Raw genomic sequence first — 23,943 nt, 5'->3', positions numbered from 1 at the left:
ATTTATTTAGCCATGGTTTATTTCTGTATCATTACATAAATATGTCATTTTTTATATATATATATATATATATATATATATATATATATATATATATATATATATATATATATATATATATATATATATATATATATATATTGATCAATATGAAATTAACAATAATATTGATGATTAGAATCTAATTAATTACAAGCAAATTAACATTAAGGTCAAAAGTAAGTTTTTTTTTGTAGTGACACTAATAATAGTTGGATACTAAGTTTTGATGTCATCCCAAATTCAAAACAACCATGGGATTCAAAACAAGAGCTAAATTAAACACAAGTTTCTCTCAAACAGTCATCCCAAAATAACAACTAGCTAGCTAGATAATATAAAACACAACTTCTTAATATTCTTCTTGATCATCTCCTTGTTCTTCTTCCACATCTTCAGGACAACCTTCTTCCACATCTTCAGGACAACCAGAAGCAACATCTTCGTGATCACAAGCTTCTACCATATCCTTATCACAATCTTCTTCATCTAATGTACCAGAATTGCAAAGAAAATGAAAATTATTTACTACTTTCGAGTCTGGAGCAAAGGTAAGTGCGGCATTTTACAACATATCTAAATATAGGTGTAGACACAATAAGAAAGCAGCCACAATAAGAAAGCAGCCACAAAAGTATATCAAATAGGTATGCATATGGAGGAGGTAATATGTAGAACATTGAAGAATTTTAAAATAAACTTGTTGAACTTGCTGCTGTGTAATTGTTGCACCATGTTACTAGTGTCTCAAACATTAATTAACCAAAGAAATTAGGTAAGCCAGGTGGCAATTTAAAATGGCGGTGCCTAACTATTAAATTGAGTCCATGGAATCTTACAGCTACCGGTGACGAGTGCATCATAGTACTAACACAAATTTAGCTTTCTACTTAAATCATTTATAGTGATAAACCATTTCAATCTGAAGGCTTTTAGCAGTTACGAATATAGTTTTTCTAGACCTCTATATCTGTAAATATTAGAACAACTTCCATCTAATCTACACTCATTACCACAACATCAAACTTCAAATAAGCAATCACCCTCAACACGTGAAACATCACACTCAGAATCATCAGAAAGACAGAATGCACTGCTTATATTGCATTCAAACTTTAAAGACTTCCCAAAGCAGCAATAAAACAATAAAAAGCACTGTTATTAAATGTGCAATACATGTCTAAAACGAAGAGAGAAAACAAAGTACCTCGCATTTAATTGAACAATCGGACTCCTCGTGCATCCTAGGACACCAATCTAATAAGCAATATCATACAAGTACTTTAAACAATAACAATGTAGAGAAGTTATAATGAATTTAAGAAAATTCCATTTGATTTTACATTTACAAAAGAAACAAGCTCACCTCACTAACTGCAGCACCATAATTGAGGTAACTGATGGAACTATTACTAGGTACATAATACGAAGATGTTGATAAATTCACAGTTTGCGTGTATGCCTGTAAATTAATGAAATGTCAGAAACATGAAAATTAAATATTGAAATAGAATCTCTTTATTTTACACTAGTAGCTACCTGAAGAATAAGTTTGGCTTCAAATTTTCACACCAATAAAAGCTATAACTAACGTTCTTGATAATCTTACATTTTTACTTCTACTTAAATGAAAAGCTTGTGCTAGTGTCCCCTTTAACTATTTTAGGTCAAATGGTTTCTTTTATCATAAGAATCAAACTGTATAGTAACTATGGTTTTTTAGCATTGAGGAAACATAGCTGATCACCATTCTTCCAAGTGTCTAAAGTAGCATATGAGTTCACTATTGTATGAAAATCACAACAATTAGGCTATAACATAGATCCCACAAACCAAATATATAGTATAATACTCACTTGCAGCTCGGATGTTGATCACAACCTATATAGTAGCCAGCACCAAATCTACTTACTTTAAATATCAGCGTGCCTTCCTTACAACTGATACAAATCAAATAAGTTATCAAAAAGATCGGTTAGTATTAAGCAGCTTAATTAATTAAGGATATTTAATCTTAAACTAAAACACTAAACTCACCTTGTGTATAAGACCATCTTGAATAATTGAATTGCTTAACTTCAAATAGAGTTCATACAATGCATCTACTTCACTCACAGTAACTACAGAACAAAACTTGATTCAATCAGCATATTATAGTGATTAATTGAATTAATTAATCGACTAATATAAATACCATCATTTACCGTTTTTATGATTAAGTACAAATTATGTTGATTCACATCGTAGTGTCATACCCCAAAATTTTCCTTCCATATTCCATTTACAATGATTCAAAGTTCAAGATTCAGTCCCAAAGATTACTCATTCAAAAGTCCAGATGATCCACAGTCAATTGGTTTGACCTAAAAGTCAATCATAATCAGAGCATAGTCAAAGCCTCCCAATTTTGGTCAACATCAAGTATGTGAAGTATAGCCATCATTTGATCAAGGATTGATCATGATTCCATTAATAAAAACTCAGAGATGAACAAATACAAAAAGGTTCAAATTAGGGTTTCTTAGGAGAAAGTCAACCCAACTTTGACTGGGCATAACTTTCACATGGAACTTCAAAAATGCCCCACTCAAAGCCTATTTTAAAGGAAATTGGATTCTCTACAACTTTGCCTATCACAAGCCAGGGCTAGAAATGCTTCATTTGAGAGGTATGATGCAAGAGATTACAGGTCATTTTCATGCATCCTTCAAAAGCAGTTTTTTGTCAAAGAGGATATAATCAAGATAAAAGCTCCAAATGAAAAATATGTTCCAAAGTGGCTTGTAGAGGACATCTTGAGGTTTCCAAAAAGTACTAGAACTCTCTCATAGCTTAAAAATTGAGTGAGATATGATTGATCAAAGTTGGGTGATTTTTGGAGGCAAAATGTGGAAAAAGAAGGTTCAAATTGAGAAACTTTGCAAATGGGCCTATGGTATTATGATGCAAACTTGGTCCACAAGTCATTAGCATGCCCAAAACCATATGCCACGAATTTTAGATTTTTATTTGTTATTTATATGATTTTTATTCATTTAAATAATGATTTAAAATTGTATAAATAAAAGGAAATCAAATATTTGAAAAAAGGTTGCATAAATATTAATTCCAATCAGCATTTATATCACAATATCATATAATTTTCGTGGTATATTTATTGAAAAAAAATGGATACAAGACTTGGCCAAAATAGAAAGATTTCATTGAAGATTTGAATCAATTTTCTCAAATATGGTAATATTGGATGCAAGGACTTTGGGCTCTCTTGGTTGACCTAATTCTGTTTCACTATAAGTATAGAACATGAGTCAAGGGAATAGGGGTTGGAGGATTGGATCAGAGGCACACTTGCAAGAACTTGAAAGTTCATAAAAAACTCTAATTCGGTTTCAAGGAATCAAAGCATTTCAACAGGATTTGAAGGTTGCAAAAGTTCCCTCGAGGGATTCTGAAGGTGATTGGATACTCACGCTGCTTCAACACCCCCAGAACACCTCCATACAAGCCCAAGTAAGTCACTCTGAATTTTGATTCGATTAGCATGTTGTATGCATTCTCTTAGCGTTTTGATCAGGTATTCTGGTTTGCCTTGATGCCATGATTGTTTCTGGGTTAATGATTCGAAGTTTGTGTGTCTAAAACGTAATCGGCCATTGGAGGCCGAGTGAGGTTCCTAGGGTTTTAATTGGGGCTTTTTGGTAGAGACAAAATTAGGCTAAATTAGAGGCATAGTTGGATTCGCATGGTCTGGACGGTTTGTTTTGGATAGGTGCGAAAGATTTATATTCAAGCATGGTGGATTCGTTATTTTCCAGGTCCTTAGGCTACGCATGCTTTCGTAGTAAATTCGTAGCAAATATCACAGGTTTTTGCAGGCTCCATGAAGAAGACAATGAGCTGGCTCTCTGCTACTGGTCCATTTGAATTCACGCGCGCGTTTTGTAGATTGGGTGCTCATGTGTTTTATACATAGTGATGGGTGCGTTTCTATAACACACATGGTGTCTAGCTGGTTTGGTTGGGGAACGCTGGTTAAAGTTTAAGGGTGTGGGTTCGATCCCCCACGCCCACACATATATTTTTCTGAATTTTCAGACTCCTGATCCCATGTGCACGCGTCTGTAGGACTTACCATATACCCTCCAGATCTAACCACTCAAGTGCCACTAGCTTCAATCTAACGCTCCAGCCTTGATCCCCATACCATGTACCACACCAACTGCCACACTGAATCATAACCTTAATAACCTAAATTAGTTTTAATTAATTATATGTTTTAATTAATTCTTTTTAATATATTTATTTATATGATAATAATTATTATTTTTAAAATAATTTAACATATAATATTTATGTTAAGAATTCTAATTTGTTGTTCGTTCCGATTAAATTAATTAATCGCTATGGTCAATAATGAATTTTAATTAAAATGTTATTTAATTAAAATATAATTAATTTCTATTTGATTAAATGGTTTCGACTATCTTATTAGTCGCGATGATTAATCTTTTTATTATTCTAATTCGTTATTCTTTTTAATCGAATTAATCGATTACGAGGGGTAATGATACAAGCTAATTATTAAAAATTATTAAAAAAATATCCTAATTCGTTATTAGTAATAATCAAACCAATTGATTAAAATTGGTAACGATACAACTTCAAATCTGTTAACTATGGCGATCGAATCTATTGATCGTTGCGGTTAATAGGTCAAAATTAAATCAGGGTTGTACGCCCAAACCTCAAAAACACTTTTCAAACCTTTCAAAACCACAAATTTCAAACTACGGATTTTCATCCTCACTCAAAACTACGATAGGCCATTCAAAAAGCCTTCAAATGCAAAATTCTAATCCTAAGGGCGTACAACCCGTTCCCCGAACTACGTTGACTCTGATTCTCCCTAAGGAGATACGTAGGCACTTGGATAACCAAGGCGAGTCCCCCTCTTCCAAACTCTAATCATGTTCATATAATTAGCCTTTCAACTCTATTAACTGTCTGTCATCTTTCTTTATCTTTTGCCATAAACCTTTATCTTTGAGATGTTAGCCTTTAGGAAAGGGTTGAGGGTGCCTAACACCTTCCCTCGACCTGAATATAGTATCTTACCCTGATCTCTATACTGCGTAGGGTTTCCTATTCGCCCTTCAGAATAGGTGGCGACTCTAATAAGCTTAATTTTTAGGGCAGGTTGCTACAGCTGGCGACTCTGCTGGGGATAACTTAAATGGTGAATACTATGCTCCTATAGGTTTTAGGTTTTGGCAGGGTTTAGGTTTGACAACTTTTTAGGGTTTGGCTAATTCGCCTTTTTTAGGGTTTGTAATTATTTTTTTATTTTTTTTAAAAAAAATTTTGTTTATTTGTTTTTTATCTAAAAAATATTTAATTGTTTATAATATGTTTATATTTAATTGTTTATATTAATATATTTATATTTAATTGCCTAATTGTCATATTTTTATATGCACTGCTGACATATTATGTAATGTTAAAACCCTAAGTGTGGGAGTTAACTTTGAGATCAATAGGGGACATGAATCGCCTACGAGTCTCATTGATAACTCCACTCGGAGTGGGTTGAGTATTCGGAAATGTCCAAAACGAGGCTTGACTTTGTTGAGGGCAGGACTGGATACTTGGCTGATCTCTCTGAGAACCTACCCCAAAAATTCGAACCTCATGGATAAAATGAGTTGTTCTAAAATCCGAAGAGACAAAAAGTCTCAGAGGCTACGAACGACCCCATGAGACCTTCTAGAACCCCCCTATAAAAAGGTTGGCTCCCAAGAGCCGCTACGTCGAACCTATGGACTTATGTGATTATGTGCTATATGTATATATATGTGTTGATCATTTTTTTTATTATTTCTTTTTCCATTCATCATACATCAGGGGCATTCTTGCATCATATTTTATTCAAAAAAAAGAAAAAGAAAAAAAGATATCATACATATCATGCATGGCATACACATCATTTTCATGACATTAAGAGAAGATTCCTCTTCTATCTCCAGAACAAGGGACCATTGGGAAGGATAACCTAATATCCCGACCATATTATCCAACAAGATTTCAGCAGAAGAGATCAATGGATCAGCAAAAGCAACAGGGTGGCCAGCGCACCTGGAGGTCCAAGCCAAAACGATCATTCACCCCGTTGTACATGCCACTGTCTCAAGCTTTGCAACGTCTGCTCAGTCAGAACTTGGTAACTCTGCTACCCCCATACTCAGCTCCAGCTAACCCCGCTCCTGGGTACAAGCATCATGCTAGGTGCGCTTATCATTCAGATAGTCCTGGTCATGATACAGAGGATTGTGGGCCGTTGAAGCACAAGATCCAAGCTTTGATTGAAGAAGGGCTCATTGAGTTCGAAGATCCTCACAAGTCCAGTGCCATAGGTGGCTAGAAGAAGGATTTCTTAGATCATTAGTTTTTTTTTCATTCGCAATTTCTTTCCGTTTGTTTAAACATTAGTCTTACGACATATGCTATGTACTTCACAATAATCATTAATGTATTGCTTACGTTTGTCTTGATTTATTCCTAGTGTTCTCACTATATTTAAAACTGTGTTTTTACTTGGTTTTCTTCTTTGTGATATTCAACTCTCGTTAAAGTCATGCGCCTTTAGAGGGAGAATGACGAAAACGATGCCACGATTTCATACATTACGCTTTCGAACAGACCGTGTTGACGATGTACAGGCATTGTTTCGATTCCCAAATAATGGAGATATAAGGATGTTAATCCCTTGTCAACCCTTTTGGGCCTAAAGAAGTAGGAGTTTTCCTTCATATAAAATAAAACCCTTAATACATAACCGGGGATAGGGTAGCTGCTCAGTTAACTTAATTATTCCAAGTTGTTCCTTTGAACATAATCACCGATGAATCTCCGTCATCATTAAGTCCGGCAGTCAATGTCCGCAAAAAAAAAGAAAGCAATGCAAGGGCCTGCTAAGTCAAAACCTATTAAGGAGACTTAGGCAAAATTGGGGCATCCCGTTGACTGTAGTTTTAAAATGAACAGTTCAGGCAAAAGTTAGGGATAACAAAGTCGAAAAGAGGTCACCACATATCCTCGACAAAAGGAAGATATTACAAAAAAGGAGAATGACTGCCTTTGCAGATAAACCTTTGGTTTTTGAACCATCATGTCAATGTCATAATTCCCTAATTCTTTTGGAGACTAAACGCATAGTCAACTGAGCGTAGGACTGGAGAACATCACGAAGATTGGGATGGGTACAAATAAACTTTGAGCCTCTATCTTTTGTTTCTTTAAACCGTGAACCAGGCCACGTTACAACCCTTAAAAGTCCTAAGTGAAGCATAGTTAGTTCGAAAGCATATCGTTACTAAAGGTATCCCGACTCCTTAAGGTCTACTATAACTCCTGAGTTGATATCACTTTCTTACAAAAAAAAAACTTTGTTTTACTCAAAAATGTTTTTAAACTTTCAAGACAGACATATGCATTCGCATCTTATGAATTTCATTACAAAGTACACTTGTCTATGTGGATTCAGATGTTTAAACATCAGGGAGAAGTTGCATGGGGCATGGCTAATGGCTAAAAATCCCACTAACTGACAAAGTAGCTTTAGAAGCTCATCAAAAGAAGAAACATCTCTTACACATGACTGAGATAGCTAAGGTGTACGCGGGGCATAACCCGTCATTATACCATTTACATGGGGCAAATCTAATCAAGATCCATAGAATCTCTCAAAGACGCTGAATAGCCCATGGGGCAAGCCCATTACCTGGGGGCATGTTGCAAAGGTCACTCAGTATCAGATGGCATTAGTACCACTCTCACATCCTTTCCAGGAACCTTTGTAGGATACTTCTCAATCTGTCCATATAGTCTTCTTTAAGACCTGTTCAAATACTTTTTACCCTTTCTAGGAGCCTTTTTCAGATAGTCTTTTAAAGACCCATCTTCTTATCCTTTCTATTTTCAAACCCTTTCAGACAGTCTTCTCTAAGACATATTCCTTTCCAAGAACCTTTTCTAGGTAGTCTTCTGTAAGACATCTCTTAACTTTTTCCAGTTAGTCTTTTAAGACATATTCAAACTTCTCTTATGCTTTCAAGAACCTTGTCAAACTTTGTTTAAAGTACAGAGTCTTTTCTAAGACGGTTCACCATCCTTTCTAGGGTGATCTTCTTCAAGATGTTTTTGCCCTAAGTTTTGTTTAAAACCCCACATTCCTTAAAACAGTCTCCATCCTCTATAGGAATCCTTTTGACCCTCTTTACAAACAGGTCCCTCTGATCTTTTTTTTTTATAAAAAAAAAAGAGAAGCACAGTCTTGTTTAAAACAATTTCCCATTCTTTCCAAGGACCTCTTCAGGTAATCTTATAAAAAAGACATCATCTCATTCTGAGTACTCAGCAAATCACTGTCCGTCACAACTCATTCTGAAAAGTATCTGCTTCACATTCAAATCAACACTTAGCATCAAGGAGACCTCGGAATTGGTCTAATCAAAGGCAATCATTCCTGATAAAGACCCTTGAATGGGGAAACCACGTTCAGAGGTTTTTCCTAAAACAGAGGCATACAATCAAGGATCCTATTGACTAGGGGCATATCTTTCAAGAATTCAAACACTGGGGCAAGGCATATCAGACAAGACATGGTGAAACTCGAGTTCTCTCTAAAGGTCCCTCCTTCAGATAAAGGGGCATGTCTCAAAACTTCTGATATTCGGGAAGTCACACTAATATCACACAAGGAGCATTGTTGCATAATTGATCTTCCCATGCCTGTACTATTTACGTCCCACAGTGTGGGATCGGCATATACGCATAATTCTCATTTATTTTGAGAATCTCATTACATGACACATGCATCATAACATTGCATAAAACTAACACTGCCTTTTCAGGTCACTTCATAATCAAAAAGGATGTTATCATCACATTACAAGCGCAAATACGATCGTATCAACGATTCAATCTCAACATATACAATTCTAATACCTCATTCCAAGTCTTTCTTCAAAGACAATCCAGAAGCAATCTAAGAATTTCTCACCTCTCCAGGTAGTCTTGTCCAAGACAATTATCCTAACCTTTCCAAACAGTCTTGTTTAAGACATATCCTAAACCTTTCTAGGTAGTTTTGTTTAAAACGTATCATATCCTTTATAGGAACCTTTCTAGGCAGTTTTGTTTAAAACGTTTCATGTCCTCTATAGGAACCTTTCTAGGTAGTTTTGTTTAAAACGTTTCATGTCCTTTATAGGAACTTTTCTAGGTAGTTTTGTTTAAAACATTTCATGTTCTTTATAGGAACCTTTCTAGGTAGTTTTGTTTAAAACATATCATTCCCTTTATAGGAACCTTTCTAGGTAGTTTTGTTTAAAATATTTCATAGCCTTTATAGGAACCTTTCTAGGTAGTTCTGTTTAAAACGTTCCACGACCTTTATAGGAACCTTTCTAGGTAGTTTTGTTTAAAATATTTCATAGCCTTTATAGGAACATTTCTAGGTAGTTTTGTTTAAAACGTCTCACGACCATTATTGGAACCTTTCGAGGTAGTTTTGTTTAAAACATATCGTGTCTTTTATAGGAACCTTTATAGGTAGTTTTGTTTAAAACATGCCATATCCTTTATAGGAACCTTTATAGGTAATTTTGTTTAAAACGTTTCATGTCCTTTATAGGAACCTTTCTAGGTAGTTTTGTTTAAAACGTTTCATGTCCTTTATAGGTAGTTTTGTTTAAAACATGCCATATCCTTTATAGGAACCTTTATAGGTAGTTTTGTTTAAAACATATCGTTCCCTTTATTGGAATCTTTCTAGATAGTTTTGTTTAAAACGTATCGTTCCCTTTATAGGAACCTCTCTAGGTAAGTCTTGTTTAAGATATCCCGTATCCTATCTAAGAGCCTTTCCAAGTGAGTCCTGGTTAAGACGTACCATAACCTGTCTAGGTAGTCCTGTTTAAGACGTTTCATATCTTTTTAGGAGCCTTTCTAGGTGAGTCTTATTTAAGACATATCATGCCTTTATAGGTAGCCTCCTTAAAATGCTTATCCAATCTTCTCTAAGACACACTTAGTTCTTAAAGAACTCCTCAGTTAGTCTTCTCCAAGACATTCTTCCTAAGCTTTTTTCAAAGCCTAAGCTTCTTCGCATCATCCTTTAATATACCCTATTCAGGAACCTCTTCAGGTGGTCTTATGTAAGACATTACTTCCTCTCTCCTCAGATACAATCAAATGATCCAGGTCTGAAAAGCATATGCTCCGGACAAGCACCTTGTCAAACAAATAGGTGGCATCTATAAGCCCATCTCCCACAGAACTCCTTCCCTACGCAAGCAAATTTCAGGGCATTTCAGTGTCCAATCATCTTCTACCTCTTTAGGTTCAAGAAGATTGAACAGGGGCAGCTGTCATACCCCAAAATTTGCCTTCTATATTCCATTTACAATGATTCAAAGTTCAAGATTCAGTCCCAAAGATTACTCATTCAAAAGTCCAGATGATCCACAGTCAACTGGTTTGACCTAAAAGTCAATCATAATCGGAGCATAGTCAAAGCCTCCCAATTTTGGTCAACATCAAGTATGTGAAGTATAGCCATCATTTGATCAAGGATTGATCATGATTCCATTAATAGAAACTCAGAGATGAACAAATATAAAAAGGTTCAAATTAGGGTTTCTTAGGAGAAAGTCAACCCAACTTTGACTGGGCATAACTTTCACATGGAACTTCAAAAATGCCCCACTCAAAGCCTATTTTAAAGGAAATTGGATTCTCTACAACTTTGCCTCTCACAAGCCAGGTCTAGAAATGCTTCATTTGAGAGGTATGATGCAAAAGATTACAGGTCATTTTCATGCATCCTTCAAAAGCAGTTTTTTGTCAAAGAGGATATGATCAAGATAAAAGCTCCAAATGAAAAATATGTTCCAAAGTGGCTTGTAGAGGACATCTTGAGGTTTCCAAAAAGTACTAGAACTCTCTCATAGCTTAAAAATTGAGTGAGATATGATTGATCAAAGTTGGGTGATTTTTGGAGGCAAAATGTGGAAAAAGAAGGTTCAAATTGAGAAACTTTGCAAATGGGCCTATGGTATTATGATGCAAACTTGGTCCACAAGTCATTAGCATGCCCAAAACCATATGCCACGAACTTTAGATTTTTATTTGATATTTATATGATTTTTATTCATTTAAATAATGATTTAAAATTGTATAAATCAAAGGAAATCAAATATTTGAAAAAAGGTTGCATGAATATTAATTCCAATCAGCATTTATATCACAATATCATATAATTTTCGTGGTATATTTATTGAAAAAAAATGGATACAAGACTTGGCCAAAATAGAAAGATTTCATTGAAGATTTGAATCAATTTTCTCAAATATGGTAATATTGGATGCAAGGACTTTGGGCTCTCTTGGTTGACCTAATTCTGTTTCACTATAAGTATAGAACATGAGTCAAGGGAATAGGGGTTGGAGGATTGGATCAGAGGCACACTTGCAAGAACTTGAAAGTTCATAAAAAACTCTAATTCGGTTTCAAGGAATCAAAGCATTTCAACAGGATTTGAAGGTTGCAAAAGTTCCCTCGAGGGATTCTGAAGGTGATTGGATACTCACGCTGCTTCAACACCCCCAGAACACCTCCATACAAGCCCAAGTAAGTCACTCTGAATTTTGATTCGATTAGCATGTTGTATGCATTCTCTTAGCGTTTTGATCAGGTATTCTGGTTTGCCTTGATGCCATGATTGTTTCTGGGTTAATGATTCGAAGTTTGTGTGTCTAAAACGTAATCGGCCATTGGAGGCCGAGTGAGGTTCCTAGGGTTTTAATTGGGGCTTTTTGGTAGAGACAAAATTAGGCTAAATTAGAGGCATAGTTGGATTCGCATGGTCTGGACGGTTTGTTTTGGATAGGTGCGAAAGATTTATATTCAAGCATGGTGGATTCGTTATTTTCCAGGTCCTTAGGCTACGAATGCTTTCGTAGTAAATTCGTAGCAAATATCACAGGTTTTTGCAGGCTCCATGAAGAAGACAATGAGCTGGCTCTCTGCTACTGGTCCATTTGAATTCACGCGCGCGTTTTGTAGATTGGGTGCTCATGTGTTTTATACATAGTGATGGGTGCGTTTCTATAACACACATGGTGTCTAGCTGGTTTGGTTGGGGAACGCTGGTTAAAGTTTAAGGGTGTGGGTTCGATCCCCCACGCCCACACATATATTTTTCTGAATTTTCAGACTCCTGATCCCATGTGCACGCGTCTGTAGGACTTACCATATACCCTCCAGATCTAACCACTCAAGTGCCACTAGCTTCAATCTAACGCTCCAGCCTTGATCCCCATACCATGTACCACACCAACTGCCACACTGAATCATAACCATAATAACCTAAATTAGTTTTAATTAATTATATGTTTTAATTAATTCTTTTTAATATATTTATTTATATGATAATAATTATTATTTTTAAAATAATTTAACATATAATATTTATGTTAAGAATTCTAATTTGTTGTTCGTTCCGATTAAATTAATTAATCGCTATGGTCAATAATGAATTTTAATTAAAATGTTATTTAATTAAAATATAATTAATTTCTATTTGATTAAATGGTTTCGACTATCTTATTAGTCGCGATGATTAATCTTTTTATTATTCTAATTCGTTATTCTTTTTAATCGAATTAATCGATTACGAGGGGTAATGATACAAGCTAATTATTAAAAATTATTAAAAAAATATCCTAATTCGTTATTAGTAATAATCAAACCAATTGATTAAAATTGGTAACGATACAACTTCAAATCTGTTAACTATGGCGATCGAATCTATTGATCGTTGCGGTTAATAGGTCAAAATTAAATCAGGGTTGTACGCCCAAACCTCAAAAAAACTTTTCAAACCTTTCAAAACCACAAATTTCAAACTACGGATTTTCATCCTCACTCAAAACTACGATAGGCCATTCAAAAAGCCTTCAAATGCAAAATTCTAATCCTAAGGGCGTACAACCCGTTCCCCGAACTACGTTGACTCTGATTCTCCCTAAGGAGATACGTAGGCACTTGGATAACCAAGGCGAGTCCCCCTCTTCCAAACTCTAATCATGTTCATATAATTAGCCTTTCAACTCTATTAACTGTCTGTCATCTTTCTTTATCTTTTGCCATAAACCTTTATCTTTGAGATGTTAGCCTTTACGAAAGGGTTGAGGGTGCCTAACACCTTCCCTCGACCTGAATATAGTATCTTACCCTGATCTCTATACTGCGTAGGGTTTCCTATTCGCCCTTCAGAATAGGTGGCGACTCTAATAAGCTTAATTTTTAGGGCAGGTTGCTACACGTAGTAGCTGCAATTAGTATCACAACACCTGTTTCGACCGAAATCGCGAAAGACTTTACGCGGTCGTGACTATTATTTAAAAGAAGTTACTTGTTCTTTTAGACTGAAATAACAAGTTTCTTACATGTTCTTTGAGAAAAAAAGCTTATGCTCTCTACATACTATAGTATTATTAAGTTACTATAAAATGAGTTTAGAGGAGTAATCATGAGCTTAATTATACTAAACTATAACATGAGAAAATGACATATCGTGTGAAAGAATTACTATTGGAAGTTGAAACTCTTTAACACTAATTAACATAAAGTAACAATGCTCATTAAAAGTCACTAATCAAGTTTAAACTTTAATTAACTCCTCAAACTCAACACAAAATATATAGTATGTATATGAACTACATAATATATTGTATACTATATAGAAACATGTTTAAGAATTAAGTTAATTAAACTTACCTGTGGAGGTGCATTTTCTACAGTTTCAAGCCTATACTCATGCATGATCCAATCAGTTTTCTGTCCATTAGGAGCTCTTCCTTTATAGAAAACAAGTGTCTTCCTCATTCCAATAAGCTTTGTTTCTTCATACACTTACTTATCTCTTCCTGTTGCTTTCCAGAACCCCACCATTGTAGCTCGGTTCGTCCTCGTCCCCGTCGGATACTTCTTATCTTTGTGACTAAAAAATACCATTCATGTTGCTCCTCATTCCCAATTCTACACCTCTCTGTAATCAAAGATCAAAAACCTTGAAGATTTACTAAAGGTGTGTAAAATTTACTAAATAAGGTGTGTAAAATTTACTAAATAAGGTATATGAACACTATATAAGGTGTGTAAAATTAACTAAATTATATATATACCTTGAAGATCCCATGGTTCGATTCGATATAGATCGATTTCTTTGATAACATCAAGATCAATCTTGTGAGAATCTACTTTCTTTCTAAGATAATAACCAACAAGCTCTCCGTCGGTCGGATGAAACCGAAATCCAGGCGGGACAGAAGAATCCATCATAAAAATTACTTGTAATATTTATGTATCAAATTCACCACCACACTGTTAATACACTTTCAGAAGAACCCATTCAATTGAACTACCACAATTCACACTCAGTTTTCTAGAAAATTCAGAACCACCAAACTTCAACGTGATTCAGCTACGTTGTTTGTTAGTTTTATTTATATATGAAAATGTGCAAAGTTGAAAACAACATGCAGACATTAAATACACTTTAGCTATATTATAATTGCTACATAGGAACCTATGGCTATTTTAGTTTTCAGAAAAAGTCAAAGAAGATCAAGAAAGAAATTAAAGGCTCGTGTGTGAATGGATAGCACCTCTTTTGAATGGTTGGCAAAGCATATATTAAATGACCTATTTATAAATCGCGGTATCGACGTGCAACTCCGACGAGTTGAGTTAGAGCCAATTTCTTTGTCAATCGAACCTAGAAATGAAAGAGTACAAAGGACACCAAGCCTTAACTTTTAAAACACAACAGGGACAATAAAAATAAGATCACTTTTTCATGTTAGCACAAAGGAAAAAGAAACTTCACTCATGTGGCAGCAGTGTCATAGGTAAATGAGTTAATTTCCAGGAAAGCACTGGGGCTCTCATTACTATTGGACTCAATGATTCTGTTGAATGACAAAAAATTACACAAAATGAAAATGTAAAATAATATTTTTCATTCACATGTAAATCCAAGGATGACTTATGATTTATTGTATACAAAGTAGCATAAAAACATACCAATCAAGTTAACATGGACTTATCTATGACTCTCTGCCCAGCTGCTATATCAGTTTCCAACACTCTCACCCCACATCCAATGCCAACAAGAGCTTAACAGAACATATAACTGAAAGCATAATCAGAAACAATGTAAATCACAAAGAATCACAGAGAAAAAATAGGAGGACTCACTTGCAAATCACTCTAATTCTTCAACAATCGGGAGAAACTCACCAAGAAAACACTCCCTATCCTCTGCAAGATCTTCATCACCATTCTTTGAATCTTAAAACCGCAGAACCTTCATCACTATCTATTTTCTGCAAATTCTTCGATGCTTTTACACAGAACAAAAACTCAGAGCGTAGTTTTTACACAAGAATAGAAGAAAAACCCTAAATTTAGAACCTATAGCTATTCACAAACATTCCAGCGCAGCTTTTTGACAAAAATTTCTAGAAAAACCTAAAATCTATCCATGTTCATTCATAGTCTTTGCAGACCGAGAGAATAAACCCTAAAACGAAAAGAAAGAAGAAGAGCTCACCTGAAAAGCTTTCCACCGCTGCTCATCACCGTCACTTCCGCCGATTGAAGGTTGTTGTCGTTCGATTCGCTCTTCACATCGCGGAATCCTTGATTTTTTGGAGATTCTCCGTTATGATTTCCACTCGACCCCTTTCAGATTCGCCTCCTTCCAGCCATTTCCTGCAATAATCGCACTCGGGTTAAAAAGGAGAAGGGAGAGAGGATTTCAAAAATGTAAACGAATTGGAGAATGAACCTAGGTGCGGCGGCGCCACCGTCGTCTTCTTCATCACCGCTGTGGAGAGTCATCATCTCTGCGTTGGTTTTTGTGTTTATAGCCGCAGCGACTGCCGTTGGAGGCATGGCGGCGCGATGGCTGAAGGTTTTTTGTTTGAAACTGAAGGAGAAGGTAAGAGAGAAACTGAAGGAGAAGGAAAGCGATGATACGAGAGTAAAAGAAGAGAGAAACTGAAACGGTGTTAGGAATTGCTTTCTCAATTTTATTTTAATAAAAAATAATTAGAAAAGAAAGAATAAAAAAGAGGGAAACTGAAAATAAAAGAGGGAAAGTTTGGCGGACTATAAAATTATGGGCTTCGGCCATAGTTTGAAATGAAACTTATAAGCCGCGGTTATTAACCGTGGTATAAACATGGTAATTTTAGAAAAGGCCACCGTTTCACAATCTGGGTTTAATATTTCAAAACATATTTCTACGTTTTGAAAACGCCGGCCAAAGCTTATATGTAGGCACAGTTTTTGAGTTGTGGAAGAATTTAGCGTGGCCGTAGGCCATATTTCTTGTAGTGTTAATTTGATATTTTCTATTATTTGTTTACTTTTTCTGTTAACTCAAGCAATTTGTGCACCCTAAATTTTATCTTTCAAAACCCGTTTAGACTGCTTTGTTAAAATACAATATTTCATTAAGAGACAAATCTTTTTTATTGCTTGCAACACATTTTTAGTACACTTGCTAGAAATACATCAAACACCGAGGTAATAAGTTATTTATTAATTAAATAAAAAATAAAATAAAAATAACAACTTTTTCCCTCAATTTTTCGCCCACCCGAATTACTTCTATAGCACACCCAAAAAAAAATGGTGAACTAACAATCCACAAATTTCTTTTTTGGTTGCACAATCTTCTCGGTATGATTATGAATATGTTTCTCAATGTTGACAGTATTGAGAAATAATTCACAAATATAAAAATAAATTAATAGAGGTGGAATAAACAAAAACAATGTTATTCTGTGAGATATATTGCAAGAGAAGAAACACGATCAGTTAATGTTTGGTAAAATTAATTTCTTCAGTGCATGAATGTAACAACAACAACACACTTCTTGAAAATATTTCCTAACTATTAAGAAATCTTAAAAGAATTTTCTGCCTTGCAATCCATATCAGAGAATGATGTAAACGAGTTTGGAGCGGCAATAGATAAGTTAGGTTAGGGAAAAACTAAATGAACAAAAACTTTTATAGACAAAAAGTAGGTAATCATTTACCTCGGTTGGTAGACTAATCAAATGAATAGATGACTTAATATCTAAATAAAAAATAAAATAAAAAGAATGACACCATTATAAAAGAAATAAAAACATAAACTACAGTTGTTAGGATTAAGTGTGTGTTCCTAAGTTAATTTTCTCCTCGGTTATGTCTACCAACCGAGGGAATATGGTATTTAAAAAAAATTAAAACGTGGCCCACCCAGGGTTTATTCCTCAGTTTTTTCTTGGAAAGGTGAAAATTTTATCATAATTTATATTATTAGTAATGGTGAGCAAACTCTAATGAGCACTTCATGCAGTCTGGATAAAGACAGGGAAGGAAAAGTAGTTGAAGAAAACAAGTATCGAGGTATTATCAATTCTCTTCTTCACTTACTACATCTCGTCCTAATAACATGTTTGTTGTTTGTCTTTGTACCTGCTTTTAAGCAAACTACAAAGAATCACATCTCATTGCAGTCAAACGCATTATGAGATATCTCACTAGCATACAACATATGAATTTATTTTTATTTTTTTAAATAGGCAATGGTATTGATATAGAGCAAAAGGGATGCTCCTCCCAAATACAAGGCTAATAGAAAACCGCTATTCAAAGCAACGTAACGGCATTAGGTGCCAAGAATGAAAGTTACAAAAGGAAACCAACAACATATGAATTTATCGTACTCCAAATATATAGCTAGATTGTATATTACTTTAATACTCTTATTTGGTAACTTGCCTCTCTATAGCATAGAAAAAACAAACAAGTGTTGTGTCATCTACCACTGAATTTATATACGTTGTTGCGGATACATATTGCGTGCAAATTATCTAGATGAAACATCAAGTAAATATTAACAGAATTGATCTTGAAATTATTTCGATAAAATGCAACAACACGCTATTGTATATTCCAATCGGTGTTTTATATTCCTTTTTGTTTTGTTCATCGCATTGCAATTTGCATGTCGTGCTAAAATCATGCTTTTTATTTTTATTCCTTAGATAGGCTTGCGTATCCCACGTTGGTCTAATTTACATACGTTTATTGGGTATCATTGACTGATATTTAATCTTTTATTTCTCATTAGCATAGCAATTGAATAAAAAGAATTTGTTTGCACCATGTCACCTGGTTGTTGGTTGACATTACACAAGCTTACAAAATTTCCGTCAAACGAATCCCTTCAAAAACGATGCCGATAGGGCTATAAATATAATATTATTAGGTGATTTGTTCCCCTTGATATGAACATTCTGAGTCAATAAAACTGTAAGAACTTCTTCATTTAGTATGATATTTATGATAGTGAAATGACATTATCACCATTTATATAATAGAAGAAAAGTCAATGGTACTAATGTTAGAAGGATTTGTTAGAATTAACCTACTAATTTGGTATACGACACTACTAAATATGCATGCTTCATTAATTTAGAACAATTAAATTTAAACAATTATTAACATCTACAATATGTGGATACAAGTATAATCAAATAACTGTAGTCGGTGGAATATATTGAGACTAAATTTTAAAAAATTAAATATCAATTTATTTTGACGATGTAGGTCGAAATGTGTAAATGACATAGAAATTTCATTCAATATTGTTAAATGGTGATATATTGAAGGATGAAAGCTGCATGAAACAAGAGGAGTGCAAGTTTGATCTTTCTCAAGATTTTTATAAAACGAGAATTTGAGATTTTTTCTCAAAATTTGTTATAGATTTTTTTTAAAAAATATTTTGTCTAAACAATGTAATATTCTTTGTAAACAATGTAGTTTCTGTTGGGTCATTATGAGGAGCATCCACATTAAGTCCAGAGAAACACACAAGTGAAATAGACACTACATATTCACCTTAAACCTTATGGTGATAAGTGTATAGGTCCTCTCACTAAAGTGCTAAACCTCCATTTTTTTTCAAACAATATGAGTCTAAAAACTCAAATTTGTGCACAACAATCTCCCCCTCAAGTGTGAATCCATCTACTAAGCTCCCCTCAAGCGGAAGCTCTTTCATCCAAATACTTGTAATGTCGTTGCAGGCACTTCAATGGGACATGCGCCGCCTGACTACTACAATGTCTGGAAGACTTTTGATACAAGGACTCAATCTCTTAATTGAACCACTGACTCTAATACCACTATTGAGTCATCATGAGGAGCATCCACATTAGGTCAAGAGCAACACACAAGTAAAAGAGGCACCACATATTCACCCAAAATCTTAAGTTGATAGGTGTATGGGTCCCCTCACTTATAAAGTGTTCAACCTCCACTTTTCCAAGCAATATGGGACTAACAACTCACACTTGTGCACAATAGTATCTAAACAAATTGATTTATTGATATTCCGTGTAAACAATGTAATGAGTATTTAAAAAAAATTATTTTGTCCTTCGATGTTGGTTATAAACCAAGAGGTATGTGACATTAGTTTTGAACATATAAAAAAGTGATTGCTGGAGATCAAACCTATGATTATTTCAATTATTCCCTTTATTCAAAAATCAAGGGGTTAAGTGACAAGTTATTAAGACGCCCTTCGTTAAATGAGGTTAAATCTACTTTGTGTCAAAAGTTAAATGTGTGTTTCGTAGTAGTGATACCTTGATTATTTATTGATTGAGATGAAAGTTTAGTCATAAAAAGCATTATTTATAGTAGCGGTAAATAATGTCTATTCATTATGAAAAACCTGCTTCCTAGAATTTTTTATTCATTTTTAGTTAGAGTTTTTGTATTCACAAGCACACCAATTTCTCTTGGTTGTTTTCTTGTTGGTTAATTATTAGTATATTCTAGTTTTGTTTTTATAAATGGATATGTGCACAATCATAGTATTGGTGTAAATAATATATTTGGTACAAAATGTGTCATTTTAGTACACACAATAGCTGGTTCTATTTCAAAAAAATGTGTAATTAATGTTCTATTTCAAAAAAAAATACATGTTTAAAAAAAAATTATGTAAACTTAAAAAAATTATATTTCATAAAATCAAGAGATTTTCACTCAATTGAAACTCCTAACCGAGATTAAAACCCTTTCCTTAAATAAAACATTCCCTCATCTTCTTGTGTACACAAATCAACCGAGAATAAAAGTAAGATTTTTTGGAAAATTCTTTGGCCACCTCCCAACCTTCTAGATCACCTCTGGTGAAAAACCCAAACTACCCCTGACTTCGGAAATGCATTTCCGAAATGCAAGAAAAATGTGTTTTCGGAGATGCATCTCCGAAAGCGCCTTTTTTTTTTGAAAAAATTGTCTTATTTCGGAAGTTCATTTCCGAAAACAGCATTTCGGAAGTTCATTTCCGAAATACTGCGCGTTTTACAGATTAAGCAAAACACTCCCCCTCCCCCATTCATTTACCCTAATCTTCTTCCAAACTCATCCTCTTTCAAAATTTCTGCAACAAGCAAGTGTGAAGTCAAAGAGATTGCCAAAGTCTTCTTCCAATCTCAACCTAAATAATCTCAAACACTAATTGGTAAGTTTATCATTTTTTTTCAATTTTTAGATCCATTATTCATTACTCTATTAGGGTGTTTAGAAATTGAAAAAATCACATTAAGATAGGTTGATACTGATATTAGGTTGTTTAGTAGGCATAAAAGTAGTTTTGATTTAGGATTTTGGGGTCTGCCATTGGAGGTTGCATAGAACTTCTTCGCAGGGGTGTTTCGGAAGTTCATTTCCGAAAACACCTCCATTCCCAGTTTCGGAAATGAACTTCCGAAGTGTATCAGAATTTCAATTTTTTTAGTTTTTTCTGTTGTCTCGCATATTAATCGATTTCAATTGTTTTCAGGAACATATCAGGCAACTAAGCACGAATCAGACAGGGTAGAGAGACACAAACTGCATCGGCTAGACGCGAGCGGGTGGCGGCGCAGCTGGCGTCGACACAGGGACGGGGGCAGGGCCGGGGACGACGTGTGTGAGTTCCCGTGGAGATGGACGAGGGTACCTCTACATCTGGATCGAGGAGTCGGCTGGCTCGGGTATCTTCTTCCCGCCAGCGAGAGGAGGAGGAGGAGGAGGAGGAGGAGGAGGTGGCAGTGCCATACCACGAGGCGGAGGGGGTACCGGATGTTGACCCTCCACTCGGGGAGGAGGATGAGCAGGAGGACAGCTACCCGGGAGGGCCCATTGACACTTCCGTGCTGATTACCTACCACGATCACGTCGCTCGGCGTATTTGGGAGGGAGAGGTATTTTTTATAATTTGCCCGACTACATTATTTAACCGTTTATAATTTAGACGTTTATTCGATATTTTCTTAACGGTCTATTTAACATACGCTTTTATTTGTTTTTTTTGTAACAGGAGAGAGCCGTTGAAAATGGTGAACCACGCCCGGAAGATTTTCAGTCTGTTTAAACCGACTGCTGAGTGGTTTAACGAATCGGTGAGAGCTTCAGGGCTTAGTGAGCTCTGCATGACGGGGTACACCACCATCAGCCACGGCATGCAGGGGGCCTTTGTGGAGCGCTGGTACAAGGAGACGTCTTCTTTCCACTTGCCGGTTGGGGAGATGACGATCACCTTGCATGACGTGCAGTATCTTCTCCACCTGCCGATCAGGGGTCCGCTGTTGACCCACTCCCGGATCCAGAGGGTCGAAGCCAGTCAGTGGATGGCGCTCTATTTGGGCATGGAGCCCGAAGCTGCTGACTACGAGTGCATCACGACATCTGGGCCTCATATCCGGTTCACCACACTGAGCCGCTATTTCGAGCACCACCTGGACGCGGCGGCCGATGCCGATGATGCGGGTGACGACCTATTTACACATTATCACCGTGGCTGCGCTCTCCGGTGCTGGTACATGCATGTGGTAGGCGCTGCGATCTTTGTGGATAAGAGTGCGAGGTACGTCGACGTGACCTACCTCCACTACTTCATGGACCTGACTACCGTTCACCAGTGGAACTAGGGGGCAGCTACTCTGGCATACCTATACCAGAAGCTGAATGAGGCCTCCAACTGGAAGACGAGGCAGTTGGTCGGATCCTGCACACTACTTGCGGTACGTTTCATTTTAATTGTTTTGTATTTATTTATGTTTCGTATTTATTTTTAATACATTATCGTGTTTGTGTTTCAGAGCTGAATCATCTCCTACTTCTCCCGCATCCACGGCTTCCACATCGATCCTGCGTACGTTGACGCCATGCCCAGGGCCGCCAGATACGTTCTCCAGAGGGGGAACAATGCGGTGGGATCATACCGTGGGTACTTGGACCGCACGATGCACGATGACGTCACCTGGAAGCCGTTCAGCGACTACACTCAGATTGTCCCCTTTGACGACATATCTCTATATTCTGGCTGGTTGGCATGCGGGACTACCATCATGGTCCGGTATCTCCCTGAGCGGTGCATGCGGCAGTTCGGATTTGTGCAGATGATACCCAGGTCACCCTTTGAGGCTGCTCCCGACACAGTGACCCGAGTGCAGCTCACTGCCATATTTGAGGATTGGGAGCGTCATGTGGTACCGGAGGAGTACCGTCGCACTCGGGTCACCCAGGACTGGCACAGTGTGGAGGGATACGTCACATGGTTCTACCGGGTGTCACATCCTCTGCTGAGACCCGACGTTCCCGGCGCTCCTAGGCCAGCACACGAGGAGATCATGGAGAACCAGCAGGCCGATGATGACCACGCCATTGATCTCCTGCCGATCTGCCAGCGGATAGAGATGCTTGGGCGGGACGCGTTGGATCGAGGTGTCGTTCATCAGGGCGGTCCAGAGGCAGTCGCCGTGATGGAGATGATCGTCATTGATGTGGGCCGTGCGGCGGCATACAGGCAGCAGAGGAGGTCCCAGGGAGAGAGGGTTAGGCATACCCAGTAGTGTTCGGGTTTATTTCTTTTTGTTTTCGGATTGTATCTTTAGCACACTATTATCGGTTTGTATATATTACTATTTTTATCATATTAGTAGAATTCTGTTTATATGCGCTTATTTTATTTCTCGGCTTCCTTTAATTAAAAATACGAGACTATTTCCAAAAACATAAAAAAAACACAGTTTCTGCATAATTCGGAAGTTCATTTCCGAAACCCCCCAAAATCTGAAAAAAGGTGTTTTCGGAAGTGCATTTCCGAAAACACCCCCATGAGGGGTTTTCGGAGTTGCACTTCCGAAGTCTGAAATTTAAAAAAAAAAAAAAAAAACTTCGGAAATGAACTTCCGAAGCAGGGGTAATCTGGGGTTTTCGCCGGGGGTGACCCCCATAGGGAGGTAGGTAAAGAAAAAACCAATTTTTTTTCTTGGGTTAACATATCCAACAATAGAAAAGTGCCGCTTCCAAAATTTTACCTCAGGCATTAAACTATATATTACCTCGTCCATCCAACTAAGGAGAAAATACAATTTTAATCGAGATAAAAATCATTTTTGGTAGTAGTGAGCTTACATACTACAAAGACTATGAGAACACCAAAATTACACTGTTACGAAGTTCAAATATTATTTAAAAAACAAAAGTAAAAATATTTATATACAAAAAAATACTATACTGACTAAAAATCTATAAAAATAAAAATAAATGAAAAAGATATTTCTAAGTGATAAGGATTATATTTAGACTTTCTCAAATTCTTTTTCCAAGTGATAGTCATATTTGATTTTATATCTATTTATAGTAGAAAGTTATTAGTTCTTTCAATACAAATTGGAGTTTTTATAATGACAAAATAATATATATAAAGAC

General features: G+C 36.0%; 1 long non-coding RNA gene and 1 pseudogene across 1 annotated transcript; both read right to left on the bottom strand.

Moving 5' to 3' along the window:
- Positions 1-247: 247 nt before the first annotated feature.
- On the bottom strand, positions 248-1,981 carry LOC131607589 (uncharacterized). Its single transcript, XR_009285346.1, has 4 exons — positions 1,896-1,981; positions 1,406-1,501; positions 1,247-1,296; positions 248-528 (listed from the first exon to the last, which is right to left on the bottom strand). It is a non-coding gene; the product is annotated as an uncharacterized LOC131607589 (long non-coding RNA).
- Positions 1,982-2,073: 92 nt separating this feature from the next.
- On the bottom strand, positions 2,074-16,181 carry LOC131607578 (NAC domain-containing protein 37-like; annotated as a pseudogene).
- Between the last annotated feature and the right edge of the window lie 7,762 nt (positions 16,182-23,943).

The sequence above is a fragment of the Vicia villosa genome, linkage group LG1 (genome assembly GCF_029867415.1).
Source record: "Vicia villosa cultivar HV-30 ecotype Madison, WI linkage group LG1, Vvil1.0, whole genome shotgun sequence".
Taxonomy (NCBI): Eukaryota; Viridiplantae; Streptophyta; class Magnoliopsida; order Fabales; family Fabaceae; genus Vicia; species Vicia villosa.
The sequence above is the reverse complement of the archived record's forward strand: the minus strand, read 5'-3'. Positions and strand labels throughout refer to the sequence as shown.